The 19,366-nt window shown below is 45.2% G+C and overlaps 1 protein-coding gene across 1 annotated transcript in view; it reads left to right on the plus strand.

The window, feature by feature from the left end:
• Positions 1-19,366, plus strand: part of SLC6A2 (solute carrier family 6 member 2) — a 1,355,875-nt gene that overhangs the window by 402,610 nt on the left and 933,899 nt on the right. The window lies entirely within an intron of this gene.

The raw sequence follows: 19,366 nt of genomic DNA on the forward strand, positions 1-19,366 counted from the left end.
TAGTTTGTCCCAAGGCTTGGTGGGCACGGAGACCGGAACCAAAGGAGCTTTCCGAACATTCTTGGATTTGTCACTGGTACCACACTCAACACAGTTCTTTACAAGATCTTCAATTTGTGTGTCCATTTTGGGAAACCAATAGCTTTGTCGAATTTTACTTTTCGTCAGGCTTCGACCCAGGTGACCTTCATGGCCCAACCTTATGATGTGATCTCTCATCTCAGATGGAGGGACTATTTTGTTACTCCTCCAGACCATGTCATCCACAATGGATAATTCGTCTTTCACGCACCAGAACTCTTGTAGGTCTTCTGGCACTTCCTCTTTATTCTCCGGCCAACCATTAGAAATCATCACTTTCAATCTCTGCAACCCTTCGTCTTCCAGGAGTGACTTCTTCCACTCCTCTTTTTTTATGGCCGGAACGTCAACTGCCAGGATTGTTTCTTCTACTTGGATCTCCTCCGGTTCGTTTTCCAATATTGGCATACGTGAAAGACAGTCCGCCAAATAATTTTTTTTTCCAGGAACATGTACGATGGAATAGTTGTACCCTTGAAGCCCTAAGACCCACTTGGAGATGCGTGGGGTAGTGTTCTCTAACAGCTTGGTGGCAAATAACGGGATCAGAGGTTTGTGGTCCGTCTTTAAGCAGAATGGAATTCCCCACAAGAAATACTTGAAATGGTGGATGGCCCAATAACACGCAAGTGCCTCTTTCTCGATGGTGGAATAGTTTGCTTCCGCAGATTTCAAGGTCCTTGAAGCGAAAGCTACCACTCTTTCTGCTCCATTTACCATTTGTGTTAAAGAAGCTCCCAACCCTTTATTACTAGCATCAGTTGAGAGTGTGGCCTTAGCATTAGGATCAAATGTGTGCAGCACGGGAGCATTCACAATGGCTTCTTTTACTTTTTGAAATGCTTGTTGGTTTGCGGTGCTCCATTCATATTTGGTTCCCAATTTGAGCAGTTCACGGAGTGGTTGTACTTGGTCGGCAAAGTTCATCACGAACTTTGACATGTACTCAACCAGGCCCAGGAAGGACTTCAATTCTTCTTTGTTTTCCGGAGCAGGAGCAAATTTGACTGCATCTACCAAACTGGCCTTCGGTTTGATGCCTTCACTGGAAATGGTGTGCCCCAGGTACACCACCGTCTGCACCCCGACCTTACATTTTTCTTTCTGGGTAGTGACTCCCGCTTTGCTGAGTTTAGACAGAACCACCTCCAAAACCTTGTTGTGTTCTTCTTCAGATGCTCCATAAAGTAATATGTCATCCTGGAAGCAGATAACTTTTTCAAGGCCTTGCAGGATATTTTGCATTATGCGCTGGAAGACAGCAGCCGCGGAAGCAAGTCCAAACGGTAACCTTGAGAACTGATATGCACCAAAAGGGGTTATGAAAGACGTGAGGTGTTTTGAATCTGGGTGGAGACCAACCTGGTGGTATGCCGAGGACAGATCTAGAACTGTGAAATACTTTGCTCCTTGGATACCCATTAGCATTTCATTAATGTTAGGGAGAGGGTGTCTGTCCACCCAGATGTTGGCGTTCAAATCCCTGAGGTCCACACAGAGGCGGATGCCTCTTCCCCCCCTTTTTGCCGCTACCACAATGGGGGCCAACCATTCCGAGCTTTCAATACGCTCTATGATTCAGTTTTTTTCCAGTCTGTTCAATTCTTCCTGAAGAGGTTCTCTAAGCAATAAAGGGACAGACCAGGCTTTGTGTACCACAGGTCTCGAATTAGATTTGAGCTTGATCTTGTGGAGGAATCCTTTAAGTTGCCCTAACTTGTCTGTAAACACCTCAGGAAATTTTTCACAAACCTCCTTACCAACCATAGGCCTATCAATCAACAACACCTGTTCTGGCGCGTTGGGATCTAATTTGATGCCTAGATCTTTTTGGTGTTTCCATCCTAACAAACTAGAGCCAATTTTTGTAATATACACTTTCCCTAATGTAGACCTCCCTTTGAAATCAATCTGCATTAACAACATTCCAATCAAAGGGATAGGGTCGCTAGTGTATCCCCCTGGTTTAATATCAGGAGGCAAAATATTATAATCTTTATGGCCTGAGTTTTCTTTGAATGCAGACTCATTTATGAGAGTGTAAGGAGAAAAACATCATATGCAACATTGTCCAGTAATATTTTACATTCAGGATATGCATTCACATTACTCTCACCTATGTTCAATACTTGAAAAACAATGTCCCCCTGCAACGGTTGGTCCGACTCCTGAACTACCATGTGAGTTATGCTTTTCTTTTCATGGCATACCCTTGAAAAATGACCTCTTTTCTTGCAATTACTGCAGGTGACTCCCCTCGCTGGACACTTTACATCATTTGCTAGATGGTTCCGGTTACCACACCTATAGCACTTAGGCTTGTTTGGCTGAGCACTGGATTTATTTACCTCATGTTGGATAGACTTATTTTTACATCTCTCTGAATTACTTTGTTCACACAACTTTCATTAACTTGTTTGACCTCACTAGCTTCCTTCATTTCATTCATACAATAGCTTGTGTGTTCAATACCGATGGCAATATCAATTGCTCTTTGTAAATCTGGGGCTTCAGCTAAGAGTCTCTCCTGGATTTTCTTTTCACATGTGCATCTAACCAATTGGTCCCTGATTAGGGACTCCGTGAGTAAACCAAAATCACATGTGGCTGCCAAACCCCTCAATACTGCAATGTAATTCTTAACTTTCTCATGTTTCCCTTGACCCCGCAAGAAAAATTTATGGCGCTCAAGAACAATATTTATCCTGTCCCCAAATTGTTCTGCCAATTTTTTCACGGTAGCCTCATACACATCAGGTTGAACCCCGCCAACACCTCCTACATTTGCATTTGCACCGTCAGCACCCACCTCAGGTAAATCTTCAAACACATCCCTACAATACTTTCCCAAGTTATGCAGTAAAATGTGTTGCTTTCTTAGAGATGAAAATCTATTCCCTCCTATAGCAATCAAATATGATTCAAATAAATTAAACCATTTTTTCCAGGAGATAATAGGGTCCCCTGCTTCATCCAAAAATGGTGGTGGTTGAGACATATTTAAAGCTGTCATGGTACAGGCCAGAGAGAGAAAAAATAAGAAGGAAAAGGTAAGGAGAGAGAGAGAGAACCAGATTAAAGAAATGAACACCCAGAGTGGGTAGCAATTAGAAGAAAAGGGTAGCCCTTACAATACCCAAATACTAGGATAAGCTGGTTACACTGAGTAGACCTAGTTTTTTTAAATAATTTTGCAATGCTTTGCCCATAGCATGGAGATACTTATACCACAACCGATAGTGAAAAACACAATCCTGGGTAATTACTGCCTCATACTCATGTCAGTACCTCATAAAATACACCTCAGAATAATCAAATATGTGCCCCCCACAACCCTCGCAGGTAGATCGCCGTGACAAAACTACGACCCTCTCATGCTGTACGTAGAGAAAACGGGTGCTGTCTTTACACTGCAAAAATACTAAATCTTGCGGCAGGCGTGAATGGAGCTTTGGATTCAGTAATTGTTCATTGTTAGAGAAGAGTCCCGCTGACTGACAAGTACAAAACGCTTGACGCGTCGACTCCTACCTCACTCTTGCCGGTTGAGGATAAACAAAGGATTTCCGACCTGGAGATAGTGCGGCAGCTAGCTCTTCGCATTCACACCGGACTGCTCGGGACAATTGCGCAAAATGCCAAGTCGACGCGTTACCTCAGAATGGTTCACTTGGACTGAGCAACGCCGGACTCAGGCAGGCTGGATCTGAGGAACACCGGACTCAGGCAGGCTGGATCTTCTCGTGGAAATTCTTCCTTTCGCTGCATACAACCAGGCGCCCAATTCTCCGATCGCTGACCTTTTTCGGAGTTGACGTGACAGGAAAACTTGAAGTAACGCTGACTCTCCTCCTTCGACCTCCCACATCGATCTTCCGGCGTATTCAACCCACGTCCTAATGCCCAAAGAACAGCTTGTGAAGATGAGACGGGACTGGCACTGTAAGGTCACATAAGGTTCACCCTCAGATTACTCAAGCTTGCTCCGGGCAGAAAGCGTTTCGCGTCCCGTTGCCAAGAAACCACTTCACTGTGACAGGCAAACAATTATGAGTGAACCAGCTGCTACGGCTGTGTTTTATACCTAAAACCACAGCGCGTTCCTTTTCCCGGTAGCTCTTCAGCGTACTGTTCGTAAGTCTAGGTTAAATGAAGCAGCTGCTGTTTTGGCTAAAAACGGCAGGTATGTGAACCGTTACTTTTCCTCAGTTGGATTGCAAGGCAAGGCTCACAGTCTATACTTCACTCCGCTTAAGTAATTCAGTGGTGATGATCGTTCAGTTACGTCTCACCAAAGTTCAGTTGACTTCCTTTGCTGGCAGCTATCACAGGGGAAAGAATCTAACCGTCCCCAGCACGGTTAACGTCGCCAAATTGTTAAGAAATACACTCCACACCAATGAAGATAAGAAGAGGAGTTTTATTCACCGGATTCTTCTGTGCCAACTACCGGAGTGAGCTCCCCAACATTCTACGGCGAGCTTCACTCCAACATTCTACAGGAGGGAGAGACCAAGGGGAGAGGGGGAAAAGGCAGGGGGGAAAAGGGGCATACCAAGTTACAACAGAAACCATAACAGTTTGTGTTCTATCCTGACACCTAAGTAGGCAAAATATTTAACTCTCTCTAAAGCAGCTCCCAAATAATAAAAGTCTGCCTCAGTTGGTGTTTTGGATTCACGGCCTTATATTTTGTCTCCTTTATATGTACAGTTAGTTTTCTTTAATGGTAATAGGCTTCACAGCTCTCCTGTTGGTGATGTATAGCGACCATGGTTAGTGTCAAGGTCACTGCATTGCCTGCAAACAGTGGGATGGTCCTTTTATCATCACCCATTCTGGAAGTATCTAGATTTCATTTTTGTAAGTAGCAAATATGCCAAAGCTTCATGGAGGTATCTCATTAAAGTGAGGAAGCTTTACACTGGCAGATTGAAAACGTACTTTTTTAAGAGCTTGCAAAAAGAGATCAAAAGTGGTGATGTGGAAAGCTCGCTGTGAAGTTTATTCCATTCACTGGCCTTTGCCACTGAGATATCTCTGTCTCCAAAAAGCTTTAGCCCGGGTTTTAGGGATATCAAGTAGGAAGGGTCCACTCGAGGGAAGGGGCCTGGCCTGCCCGTGCATTCTGAATTCAGAGGAAAGAAAGTGATGGACAGCGCCAGGCTGAACAGCTGTAATGTTACTACCGCCTTGAAGAGAATACTTTTCTTGACAGGTAGCCTGTGCAAACGACGAAGAACTGGGCCGATGTGACGGGGGCAAGAGGTACCGGTGATTGGACGTTCAACAGTTGATTTGGAAGTCCTAGGTGGCAGAAGTTATTAGGAAATCAGACCGGTGGTACTTCAAACACATTTGCAAGCAGCAGAAAACAAGCATGTACGTTTTTAAAGCGTTTAGCACCTCTTATCACTGCTTTCCATAAGAAGAAATGCTGGGGAACCCAAATGAGAAAAAATATGTAGTAAAATCAAGGTTTAATTAGACGTGTTACAGGAAGCTGCACAACGGAAAGTAGTCGAAAATATAATTATAGCCTTTGCATACTATTACTACAACACTTCAGAGAACGCCTGGGGAGAGCTGTAAGCTTTCCTCCCACACACATACAAGATCTGTTTTTAGTTCTGCCTGGAGGAGCATGAAACGTGAACTATTTTTTCATTGTTCCATAAATAATATTTACAAGAAATGCAGGTATATGACGTTGAAGAAGGCACAGGACATTTTACAGAGCACCGCCCAAAATGTTGTTTTCTCGTTACCTTTAGTTTTCTACATTAAGAACACAAACAGTAGGTGCAACAGCAGCCTTTGTTACATCTTTGGTCGTTAATTCAATGAACCAGCAATAATATCGCATCTATAGGTACACTTGAAAAGATGATTTAAAATACCTAGAAGAATATCAAAGTGCGAAATAAGCACTGCTAAATGCAATACGCCCTGCGTGTATTTTTTTTTTGTAATGAAGTAATGAAAGTAGGCATTGGTCCACTAGTTCTGGCTCTGAAGTGGCCACATTTTTAAGTGGACGTGCAGAGGTGATCAGGGAAATATCACTGCTAAGACAAGTCTCAGAACACAAAAACAAGTACAATGTGGGACGCAAATGAATCAAGACTAGGCACTACATTTGATTTGATTTTAAATGTGTAAAGCGCTCGAACGCCCGGAGACGTCTTGGCGCTTCTTCTGTATTCAGGTGAGAAACTAGTCATTTCATGTTAAAAGCTGTTTTATATTTCAAAAAGAGAATATGGTGCATGCGTCATACACCTGCAGTATGTGTGTCAGAAAAAGCCGAGAAAGATGCTCCTTGTTTTTACCTGTATATATCTCTTTCAGAGTGAGTCACGAAAGATCCGTTTCTTCCACGTGATGACGCATTGATTTTCAAGACATACATTCGCATTTAGATCTTACTAATATACACGTTTGGCATTAATTGAGAGCCCTACACGATCAGATTTACAGCCATGTAAAAAAGTTCATAAAGCCGAACTTTACACACCTCTCTGTGGCAGCCTATTCAGGGATATACAGGGAAATAGAAGAGCAATCCTTTGAACTAATGTGTATTTGCGGTAAATGTCCATTAAATCGCCATAAAAAATGGATTCTCGGTTGTCCGGGCTACATTACAGTAAGTAATATTGACTTGAGGACATTGAATCCTATTAGAAAGACTTCCACTAACCCCTAAATTCCTATTACAGGCGCTTCTTTCCTACCAACAACACTAAAGATGTGTACACATATGTTGACTATTAAGCAACAATGTTTAACTTGTGCCGGTAGTTGCAGGAGATGGGTAGCAAAACTCATTTTTGGGGACTGGGATTTTTTTTTTGCATCATCAGACTTTCAGCCAGTGCAAGAGAGAGACAGGCAAAAATGGACGGAAAAAGCAGGGAAAGATAGGAAAACAGTGACTGGGGGTGGGGGCATGGGGGGATGAAGAAGGTTGATGAAGAACCTGCAAGTGTGAGATATAGAGACAGGAAGGGTGGGGCGATGGGAAAATAGGGATGAGGTGAAATTGCAATTCTCCTATTACCATGACTAGAGAATATGGATTTTATTAAAGACACGGAGGCTGACATTATGCATAACACGTTTAATGCAGTCTCCAAGCAGCCGCACACATCAGGGGTCGGGTAAAGGCACCACAGACAATAGGATGGAGAGGGTAAAGTCACCATGGACAACGGAAGGAAGGGGGGGTGGGGTAAAGTCACCATGGACAATGGGAGGGAGGGGTGTGGGGTACAGGCCCCACTGAGAATGAGAGGGAGGGGTAAAGTCACCACAGACAATGGGAGGGAGGGGGTGGGGTAAAGTCACCACAGACAACTGGAGGGAGGAGGAGGTGGGGTAAAGTCACCATAGACAACGGGAGAGAAGGGGAGGTGGGGTAAAGCCACCATGGAGAACAGGAGGGAAGGGGAGGTAAAGGTACCACAGGCAACAGGAGGGGTGTGGTAAAGTCACCGCGGTCAGCATGAGGAAGGGGAGGTAAAGGCACCACGGACAACAAGTGGGAGGGGGTGGGCTAAAGTCACCACGGACGACGGGAGGGAAGGGGAGGGAAAGGAAAATCATCACGGACTACGGAAGGGAGGGTGGTGGGGTAATGTCCCCACAGACAAAGGGAGGTATGGCAGGTGGGCTAAAGTCACCACAGACAAAGGGAGGGGGTGGTGTGAAGTCACCACAGACAACAGGAGTGGGGGGTGGAGTGAGGGAGGGGGTCGGGTAAAGTCACCACGGACAACAGGAGAGAGGGGGTGGGGTAAAGTCATCATAAAGAATGGGAGGGGGTGGGGTAAATTCACCATAGACAAAGGGTGGGAGGGGGATGGTGTAAAGTGACCATGGACAGCGGGAGGGAGAGGAGGTAGGGTAAAGTCACCACAGAAAATGGGAAGGAGGGGGTGGGGAAAATTCACCACGCACAACGGCAGGGAGGGAGGTGAGGTAAAGTCGCCACAGACAAAGGAAGGGAAGTGGGTGGGGTAAAGGCACCCCAGACAACAAGAGGGAAGGGGTTTAGGGAAAGGTCACCACGGACAACAGGAGGGAGGGTGGTTGGCATAAAGTCACCATGGAAAATGGGACGGAGGGGGGTTGGGGTAAAGACACCATAGACAATGGGAGGTAGGGGGGTGGGGTAAAGACACCACAGACAAGGGGAGGGAGGGGGGTGGCATAAAGTCACCACGGACAATGGGAGGGGGTGGGGTAAAGTCACCACGGACAATGGTAGGGAAGGGGAGGTAAAGTCACCACGGACAACAGGAGGTAGGGAGGTGGGATAAAGGCACCAAGGACAACAAGAGGGAGGGGGACGGGGTAAAGGCACCACAGACAATGGGAGAGAGGGGGGTGAGAAGGCACGGATTGAGGGAGGGTGGCAGGGGAAGGCACGGGAAGAAAATGGTGCTTACAATCTAAATAAAACATACTGTGCAACACTCAAAGTAAAGGGCCCAGTAACCATGGATGGATACAAATGACGATATGGCAGTCATAAGGAGGGACTAACAAGCCTAAAACCAATCGGAAGGCAGCATTTAGGAACGACAAAGACACAAGCCAGTGAAAAAGATGGTCAGAGAGTGGTCGGAGCTTCCACGGATCTTCCACTCCATTCTGAATGCTGCATGCCTCGCAAAGTGAGCAGCGCATGCGTGCTGCTGCTTTAGGCTCGACCTAAAAAGGTTCTTATTTATAGTTTTGAAGATTGGCTACTCCATATCAAGCATGGTGGATGGTATATCCATCACATTTTGTACAAGTATCCCACCTGCCAAACTCTATACAAGGCCCACAGTCACCCAATGATGATTAAAATGCTAATACTCCAGTGTTTTTCAATCTGTGGTTCTATGCCTTATTTATCTTTACACACATTTGCTGAGCTTCAAAGACAGAAGTCAAATGTCAGTCTGTGTCTTCTGACATTGCTGCTTATTTTTTAACAAGGCAGTTATGTTTACAAACTCCTCTCACTTTGCAGTCAGAGAAAAAAAGTAAGTTGAATTATGTGACAATCTAGCTGCTGTGGTACAGAGGATTTGAAAGGAAAGGCTGTAGGGTGTCATTTTCGTAATTCACAACAAAATGTGAATACCTGCAAATGAACAGTACACATTGAGTCATTAGGAAACCCTAAATGAATCACTTTTTTGTAATTCTGAAGTGTGATGAGAGCAAAGATTTGAGTAGGTTCAAAACAAATGAAGACACTTTACTTAGTGATGCACAAATACTATATATTCACTGAAACCTGATTTCCATACATTATCATTTGTGTGCAATATAGTTTTATCAGTTAAACTGTATATCTGTGCAAATTTAGGGGTCATTTGAATGGAAAATGTGCTGCCTTTAAATGACAGTGTGCTGCCACACATTGCTTTAATTGCAAAGTCCCAGGCTCTCCACACCACTGGAGTCAAGCTATCCAGGCTGAATTAAGGCTGATAGCCAGAAACCGGTCCTTGGATGCTTGATTCCGGTCTGGGAAAGACATGGCTTGGTAGTTCGGACTGGACTGTTCCCATGAGGCACAGGGTCAGAGCTGATTTGCATATAGCCAGTGTCTAACCCAGGGTGGTGTGGAGTGCAAAAAAACGATGGATTTAGGCCCAGATCCTTGTACTGGGGTGAAAGTATGACATTGTTCTACATTCTGTCCATCAACTGTGTTTTTTGCAATTTTCACCCTGAGTGGGCTGGGTATGCTCAGACGTGAGTCCCAGGCTCTCCACACCACTGGAGTCAAGCTATCCAGGCTGAATGAAGGCTGATAGCCAGAAACCGGTCCTTGGATGCTTGATTCCGGTCTGGGAAAGACATGGCTTGGTAGTTCGGACTGGACTGTTCCCATGAGGCACAGGGTCAGAGCTGATTTGCATATAGCCAGTGTCTAACCCAGGGTGGTGTGGAGTGCAAAAAAACGATGGATTTAGGCCCAGATCCTTGTACTGGGGTGAATGTATGACATTGTTCTACATTCTGTCCATCAACTTTGTTTTTTACACATTGCTTTAATGACATTAAACAATTGCCTGCTGATGTCCATTAAAGCTAGGTGGGTCACAAACGTTTGTTGTTCTAAAAAGTGCTTTTTTTGTTGTTGTGGTATTCACAATTTTGGGAAGCACTGTAATACAGAGTTTGTGCAGAATACTTCAGATATACCCTTTAAAGTCTTTGAGTACCCCAATGCTCCCTACAGAGTAATATTCTAGGCTACAAAAACAAAAATCAAGTAGTTGAAATGCCATATTTTGTGCTCATGTCTTGATGATGATTCAGCCAGAGCTGTTTTTAATTGCGACCACACTAAGCTTGCAGAAGCTTGTAGTTTTACAGTTTCCCTTATAAGTTGCATTGTGACTAGTGTTATCTGAAACACTAGGACCTGTTAAAAGATGGCCTTATGCCATGTGGTCAGTTGAGATCTATTTGTTTATTGATCAAAACACTTAGGTTATCAGGTTTGCTATCTAGGTTATATCACCGTCCGTCATTAAGTCAATTGTGTTTAAACAGTTTTTTTTAAAACTATAAATGTAAGCCCACTAAGTCCATTTTCGTTTTTACTATTTTCAGTTTGCTTACTGAGTTTGATAGCCTTTAAAGCCATTGTGGCTTCCCTTCTCTATAAAAGTCTCTCTGAAAATGTCACTTTGTTTGTAGATTATTCGAGGTGTAGGTTGCTACTTTTCTAGGTATTTGAACATTGTTTTAGTTTACTAAATAATGCGCCTGGGCACAATTTGGATTATACCAGAGTAATCAGAATAATTTCAGTAATTTTGCATGGAGAACTACCAACAATAATACAATTTGGTCTACTCGTGCTTTTAACAGTAGTTTGGGAAAACAAATCTTAACGCAAGAGCACATTTTGCCAGCGCAAGAAGTTCCTCAAGCTACTGTTTATGTTCTGTTGCATTTAGCACAATTTTCTTTGCGCAAAATTCATCCTGACGTCCATTATGGACTCGCGGGTGCATTTTGTGCTAAGAAACTAGTACTAAGGGGCCGATTAGGATGGCGGACGGACTTGCGTCCGTCCGCCACCCTTGAGGAGGAGGGAACGTCCGCAAGGGCTGCGGCGTTCCCTCCGTGCTGATTAGGATGTGACCGCCAGGGTGGCGGTCACATCCTCTATATTTAACATTGCGGCGGGTGCAGCTACAAGTTGCACCCGCCGCAATGTTAAAAAAGCATGTGTTACATTTACATGCACAAAGCGGCAGGCACCGCACGGTGCCTGCTGCTTTGTGCACGCAAATGCAGGGGGGTACCATAGGTACCCCCCATGTGCACCCCCCACCCCCCATTCACCCAGGGGGCCCGCAACGGGCCCCCAAAGTGAATGTCCGTATGCTTTTCCATGGCGGAAAAGCCGCCGTGGAAAAGCAGTTTTACACAACCATCATAATATGGCGGACGGTGTCTCATAGACACCGCCTGCCATGTTATAGCTTTTCCGCCGCGGTCGGAAGCCGACCGCGGCGGAAAAGCGGCGGACGGAATTCCAGACCCACCAGCCATCCTAATTTGGCGGTGGGTCTTTGGAGCCTCCGCAGAGGATTTTCCGCCTCCTCCGGGCCGGAGGTGGCTTCCGCCGGCCCGGAGGAGGCGGAAAATCCTCCATCCTAATCGGCCCCTATATGCCAGAAGTAAATTGGGAGAACATCCTACCTCAAGTGCACATTTAGCATGTGCGATTGACTGGTCATGCTGCTATTTATATTCTATTGCATTTAGCTCTGTTTCTTAAAGTAAAATGCATCCTCGCGTCAATGTTGGATGTGAGGGGGCAATAAAATAGTGCTAAATCCAGAATTACTCTTATTACATAATTCAGTGTATTTTGCAGAATTGTTTCGGTAATTCTGCATGATTACACTGCATGGAATTACGCCAGTTATGCCCACCCCCACTAAACAGCAATACGTTTAAGCTGTTGTTCAGAAGATGAAAATATGAACATGCAGAAATAAGAAGGGGAGCAAGAGGGGACTGTTTCATTCCATGGCCACTGAGTGTGCACATTACAGTCTTTAACTTCATTACATCCCTAAGCAATTTTTTGTAGACTTATAATGACATTGTGAATAATAATCTGTCAGGCCTTCATTCTGAGTGGCCTCTTAATAATGATTCGAGCAGGAAATAGGCTTCTGTCTATACTGGTATTTCAGGCAATCATGTAGAAGTACCATTTACTATTTATGTCAAACTTGGGAGAAATTGCCCTCAAAATATGGTCCATATTTTAAAGAAAAGACATGAATATGGGTGTGGTAATTCATTTCTGACTTTATTTCCCATTCTGAAGGGGATCTCTTTGACTTGGCCCTTTCTGCAGAGGTGTCCCTAAACCTTTTGCCTGTTTTCTGAACTATTCTTTGTTGGCTTTCAGGACTCTGCTCACTTTACCACTGCTAATCAGTGCTAAAGTGCTTGTGCTCTCTTCTTAAAACATGGTGAAATTGACCTACACCCAATGAGCACATTGAATTTACTTATAAGTTCCTAGTAATACATGTACCAAGAGCCTGTAAATTGACTTCGACTAGATTAAACCCAGATCTTTGTGACAGGGGGTGAATGTTTGCATTGTTCAGCATTCTGTCCCTCATTTGTTCTTTTTGCTTTTGTCCCCCTAAGTGGGAAGGGTATGACCAGACGTGATTCCCATGTTCACTGTGCCACTGGATTCAAGCTAGCCTGGCTGATGAGTGGTGATGCCCGAAACTGGTCCCAGGATGCTTGTTTCTGGTCCAGGGAGGACCTGGCTCAGCAATTCAGGCTGGGCTGTTCCCATGAGGAGCACGGTCAAGACTGATTTGCATATGGCTGGGTCCAAACTGGGGTGGCGTAGTGATAAAAAATAAGAATAGATTAAGTTCAGATCTTTGTGACTGGAGCTGAATATTTGCATTGTTTAGCATTTTGTCCATCATTTGTTCTTTTTACCAGTGGGCCTGCAGCACATATTGTGCCACTCACTTAAGTTATCATTTTGAATGTGTCCCAGCCCCTGCCATTGCAGCCTTTGTGCGCAGTTAAAACTGCAATTTCAACCTGGCTAAATAAACCTTGTTCAGGCCTAACCCTTCCTTTTGAATACATATGTCACCCCAAGGGTAGGCCTTAAACAGGTCATAGGGCATTATTCTGTGTATTTAAAAAATTTGACATGCACTTTTAAGTTTCACACGTCCTGGTAGGGAAAAACTCTTAAATTCATTTTCACTACTCTAAGGCCAGCCTATCCCATAGGATAACATTGGGTTAAAACATTACATTTACTAAGTGCTAACTTTCAATTGAGAGCAGGGAGGAATGCCGAGTTAGGTGTCTAAGGAATTGTAATTTAGAACTCTCTTTAATGGTAAAGTTGTATTTTAAGTCACAATTCTGAAAAATGCCACTTTTAAAAAGTTGTCATTTTCTTGTGCCAAACATTTGGTGCCTGCTGCCTGTTTCCTGTGTCACATGACTACAAGTAGCTGGCAGTTGGTCTTTGCGTATTGCTCCCAGACAGTGGAACAAAGGGCAATAGATGTTAGCAGCATGGGCCATTTGTGACTTGATGAGGGGGAATGGCTGTCACCTACCACATTTTCACATCACAAAGGCTCTGCCTGGGCACACCGCAAAGGGTTTGACACTAGTCATTTGTGGTCCCTTACAAGCTGGGACTAGGGTATGGAGGCAGAAAATTCCAGACACTTCAGGCGGTGGAAACCTTCTGAACCATCTCCTACTTCAAAGTGGGCACCAGGTGTAAACAATGGACCCTCAGACCTAACTCTCCCGCACACCTCTGGGGGTGTGGAAGATTTAGAAGGACTGCTGTCCTGCTCTGCCATGCTGCCTAAGTTAAAGGACTGGACATGCATTTAGACCCAGGACTTCTATAGTGACTCCAGGGCTAGATGGCTGTCCTCCTGATCAGGGCCTCTTGGACATAAAAGGCTCTAAATATCTTGAACCCAGCTCCTAGACTCTACTTGCTGGGAGCTCCCTACCCCAAATTGGTTCCCTCCCAGTCTTGGACTCTTGGAAGTGGGCCTGAAGGTGCTCCGCCAGCCCAGCCGTGATCCTGTGAGCAGAACCAATGTTGAGTGACACATCTTCTCAAAACCACATTGGAACTTCCGCAGTGCAACATATCCTTGACGCCAGACTTTGTACCGCAGCCTGAGGCCTCATTGGGACCACTGACGCGTGATGCATCCTCGATTCAGGTCTCCACATCGCAAGGACTTCATCAATGCCATCTTTGATGATGACGCTGGACTTCTCATTGGCATTAATGATAATGGGGTAACCCAGTGGCCCTCAGAACCTGGGTAAGTACACTATAGAAAAGAGGGGTTCTGTCGGGTAGGTCAACTGATTTGTACAAGGTATTAAATACATTAAGGAAAATATGTCCTAATCATATTTCCAAGTAACACACCAGAGAGGACAACTTGATTATGCAAAAAAAATAAAAATAAGAATTCTTTACTTCGTGTTCATACACATGCAAGTCAAAGAAATGGCTGTCTATGACATAATACAGATACGACAAAAAAACAAATGACTACGGTGAACAATTAGTGACTGGTAGTGATACGTGACACAGTGCTGTACAAAGGTGACATATGCATAACACAGGGGGATATTTATCTTTCAAGTCCAAGACTAAATGTATAAACCCCAACAGTAGTTATTTATTTATTTGACATTTATATGGCGCAACAAATCATCCCAAGGGGATCACTTGGTGCTTGGCAGCACACTGGCAAGATCCTCGCCCACACCGACCCCCTAAAACAATCAGATTTGTAGGCATTTCTTAGAGTGTCCCAGACAGGTACAGCAGTGTATCTCTTCCGGTAACCTGTTCCAATGAAAGGGGGCAAAGTAGGATAAAGCGCGCCTTCCCATTCTAGATTTATTGATCTTGCATGGAATTAGAAGGCTTTGATTGCTTGATCTCAACTGGCTGCCGCTGACATAGGCCCTTACCTTCTTCCTTGGGTATACTGGCCCCAGGCCTCGCCTTGCCTTGAACACCAATGTGAGAAGTTTAAAGACTGCTATCCTTCTGACGGGCAGCCAATGTAAGGCTTGCAGCAAAGGTCGAGACGGGAAACGTCTAGGCTTATTCAGAGCCATTCTTGCAGCAGTATTTTGCAGTACCTGGAGCCTAGAGAAAAGCTCCTCCCTAGCTCCTACCAGTAGTGCGTTGCCATAGTCCAGCCTGCTCACAATAAGCACCTGAATAAGGGTCTTTCTTGCATCCAAAGGGATCCAAGGAAATACTTTCCTTAGCATTCTCAATATCCCAAAACAGGTGCTCGAAAGTGTCTTTACATGATCCTCAGACGATAAGTTACTATCCAACAGGATTCCCAAATTCCTAACCTGTTTTGTGGAGGAATGAGGTTCCCCCAATTCCGAGGGCCACCAATCTGTCGTCCACAGTTCCTCTGCCTTACCGAACAGGAGAATCTCTGTTTTGTTGGAGTTAAGCTGGAGGAAATTGTCCCCCATCCAGGCAGCTATGTTCAACATACAGGTCTTAAACTTGGCCCTTGTGACAGCTGCATCGGATTTGAATGGGATTATCACCTGCATGTCATCCGCATACAAAATCGTCTCAAAGCCGCAAGGTCTTATGATGTGGACAAAGGGGCCACATTTATGTTGAACAGAGTAGGGCTTAGAATGGAGCCCTGGGGTACCCCCTTATCGAAATGGGGTGGTTACTGACACAAATTAGTCTAATTTGACACATTGTGCTCTGTTTGACAGGAAGCTTTGCAGCCAAGCCAGTGCTGGACCTTCGACACCAATCTCCTGCAATCTGCAAAGCAGGATGTTTTGCGAGATGGTGTTGAAGGCTGCTGACAGATCAAGGAGCACCAGCATAGTGGGAGTCCCTCTGTCTAAAGACATCCTAATGCTGTCAGTAACTTCCATCAGGGCCGCCTCTGTGCTGTGACCTGCTCGAAAACCCAATTGAGCTGGGTCCAACAGTTGGTTCTGTTCCAGATAGTCTGTCAGTTGCTGATTAATCATCTTCTCCATGACTTTCGAACAGCATGGGAGAAGGGAGAGTGGCCTATAATTTTTCCTCTCTGCCAGATCTGCTGACATTTTCTTCAGCAGAGGTTTGATCAGTGTTTTCTTCCACTTGTTTGGAAAAGTGGCAGTGTCCAAGGAGATGTTGCAAACTTCTGAGAGCGAGGAAGCTAAGACCGTGGCCAATTCTGCCATGATGAAAGGAGGGGCACAGTCTGCTCTGACCCTGACTTTGTTACTGCAAGTGCCGCCCTTACGTGCTCAGTGGTGATGATGGAAAATGAGTCGAGCTTAGGTGAAGAGGGGTTCCTTTCCCTTCAGGTTGGGTACCCATGAGGCCTCTCCTCCCCCCGAGGAGTTATAGATTTTATCTATTTTTTTCTCCGAAGTGGGTGGCCAAATTATCACATAACTATTGCGTGTGGGGGACTGCTGCTCACTATGGGATTGGTGAATTCTTTTAGTATCTTGAAAAGTTCCTGTGAGGAATTATTTGCCTCCCTTATCCACACGCTCAGATGTTCTCTTCTGGCAACTTTACAATGACCTAGGTAATCTCTATGTGCCGCATTATAAACCAGCTTATTCTCAGGACATTTAGTTTTCCTCCATTTTCTTTCCCGCCCTCTGCAGCAACCCCTCTCCGCTTTGACCTTTTCCGAGTACCAAGGCGCAAGCGCAGGTTTCTCTTTTACTCTCACTGCTTTCAGAGGGGCAATGCGATCCAAAGCAGTCCCAACCGCTGCCTCCCATCTTTCCAGTGCCTTGTTACTGTCTACCCCCCTCCATTGAGGCGGCTAAAAAAGCCCCGCCGAATGCTTCCGGGGTGACTTTCCTCCAGGTCCTGCGCAATTATGGTTTCCTGTTCAAGTCAGTTAAATTGCGTGGACTAATCAAGACAATACGTCTACGTTTCGACCCTTAACAATTGAGCTGCTTATTAGGCATCAGAGGCGGTCTTCATCAGGACAGGGGGGAGGTGAAAGCCTGTTGAATAATAGAAGCCATATTATGGACAGAGGGGTGTGTACCTGGTGTGGGAAAAGCAAGAGATGCAGTGGCAACGTCATGCTTACCGAAGACTTGGGATCCTAATGTGTTGGCATCCAACTTGAAGCAATTTTTGTAGAGGTGTCAGCCGACACCTCAGACTCACATAAGTGGATTGTGGTCTAAAAATAATGTGGAACTGTAATCAGTATGGTGCAGGGTCATATGCCCACCGGCATAGGGTGTAGCAATGTTTTAACTCATGAAGATGCCTGGAAATCTGTCTTCACCAGCCGGTTGAAGTAATTTAAAAGAACCCGCTGATGCGATCAAAAGCACTACGGGGCAAAACATAGGGGGGAGAGGAAGTTGGGGGCTAATCAGTACAGAATATTTGGAGGAGCCCTCCTAACTGTTACAGCTAGCAAGCAGTCATGGCGTACCTCAAAACCGTGGATTAAAAACAAGCAGAGATGGTGTGCTTTCAGCGATATCAGTCTACACCCATGTGTGCCTAAGCGATTTAAAAAACGGGAAGCCAATGCGTCAATTGTTACACTAAAGCAATGATGGCGTCCCTCAAAACTTTGGTTTAAAAACAAGCAAAGATGGTGTGCTTTAAGCACTATCAGTCTACACCCCTGAGTGCCTGAACGATTTAAAAAAACAGGAAGCCAATGCGCCAGTTGCTACACTAAAGCGGCATCAATACGGAACGGGGATCTAAATCAAGCGATCCACACTCGTTAAAAGATTTGAAGTGCTCTAAGCAGTGATTGAAAGGCGCCAGAGGTTAGTTCAAAGTGACTTCATTAGAAAGGGGAAGAAGCGCGGGGGAGGCTTTAAACAATGGCATACATACTCGTGAATACGAGAATTACGCTGCCTGTTCATAATGCAGGGGGCGGGGAGACGCATGCCGGCTTACTTGAAATAGGCGTCCTCATCCGTCAGAAATATGATTAGGACATATTTTCCTTAATGTATTTAATACCTTGTACAAATCAATTGACCTACCCGAAAGAACCACTCTTTTCTATAGTGGACTTCGCATTGCATCCACCCAGCTCCATGGAACCGCCAGTGTGCCATGCTTCCCCGACACAGGAGTTTGCATCACAAGCTCTTGTCAACAGCAACCTCAATACCAATGCAGGACTCTGCATCACAGCCTCACTGCTCCTCGGAACTGCTGTCGCGACGCATCTTCAACACTAGATTTAAGGTACTTTGTTCAGTGGGCCTAACTTGACCCCTGTATCTGACCCGCACTTCATCGCTGTTGGCCCGAATTTGTGACTCTGTCACAGTCCGAAACAAAAGGGGGTGATGATGGACAAATCAAAGCAAATCAAATCAAACACTCACTCCCAGTCAACTGATCTGGGTTTAATCCATCACCATTCTTTAGCTCACTCAGCCACCCCAGTTCAGACATGGCCATATGCAAATCAGTCTGACCCTGTGCCTCATGGGACCAGAAACCGGTCCTCGGAAGCTTGTTTCCGGTCCAGGGAAGGCATGGCTTGGCAGTTCGGGCTGGACTGTTCCCATGAGGCACAGGGTCAGACTGATTTGCATATAGCCATGTCTGAACTGGGGTGGCAGAGTGGGCTAAAGAACGGTGATGGATCAAACCCAGATCTTTTGACTGGGTGTGAGTGTTTGATTGGTTCAGATGCTCCGTCTATCACCACCCCCTTTTGTACCGCTTTGGCCGCCATAAGTGTGGCAGGGTATGCTCAGACGTGAGTCCCTTGCTCACTTTGCCACTGGATTCAAGCAAGCCGGGCTGAAGACGGCTGGAATGCCAGAAACCGGTCCTCGGAAGCTTGTTTCCGGTCCAGGGAAGGCATGGCTTGGCAGTTTGGTCTGGACTGTTCCCATGAGGCACAGGGTCAGACTGATTTGCATATAGCCATGTCTGAACTGGGGTGGCAGAGTTGGCTAAAGAACGGTGATGGATCAAACCCAGATCTTTTGACTGGGTGTGAGTGTTTGATTGGTTCAGATGCTCCGTCCATCACCACCCCCTTCTGTCACAGTCCAGCATGACCAAATAACCAGAGTTTGCGCTTTGTGCTTCTAGGCACTATTTTCACTTACATATTTAAAAATGCATATCTCCTGTGCCACTGATTGGGTTTTTGTTTTTTTGGTCTCAAATCATTTATTACATATT

The sequence above is a fragment of the Lissotriton helveticus genome, chromosome 12, assembly GCF_964261635.1.
Source record: "Lissotriton helveticus chromosome 12, aLisHel1.1, whole genome shotgun sequence".
In the NCBI taxonomy this organism is placed as follows: Eukaryota; Metazoa; Chordata; class Amphibia; order Caudata; family Salamandridae; genus Lissotriton; species Lissotriton helveticus.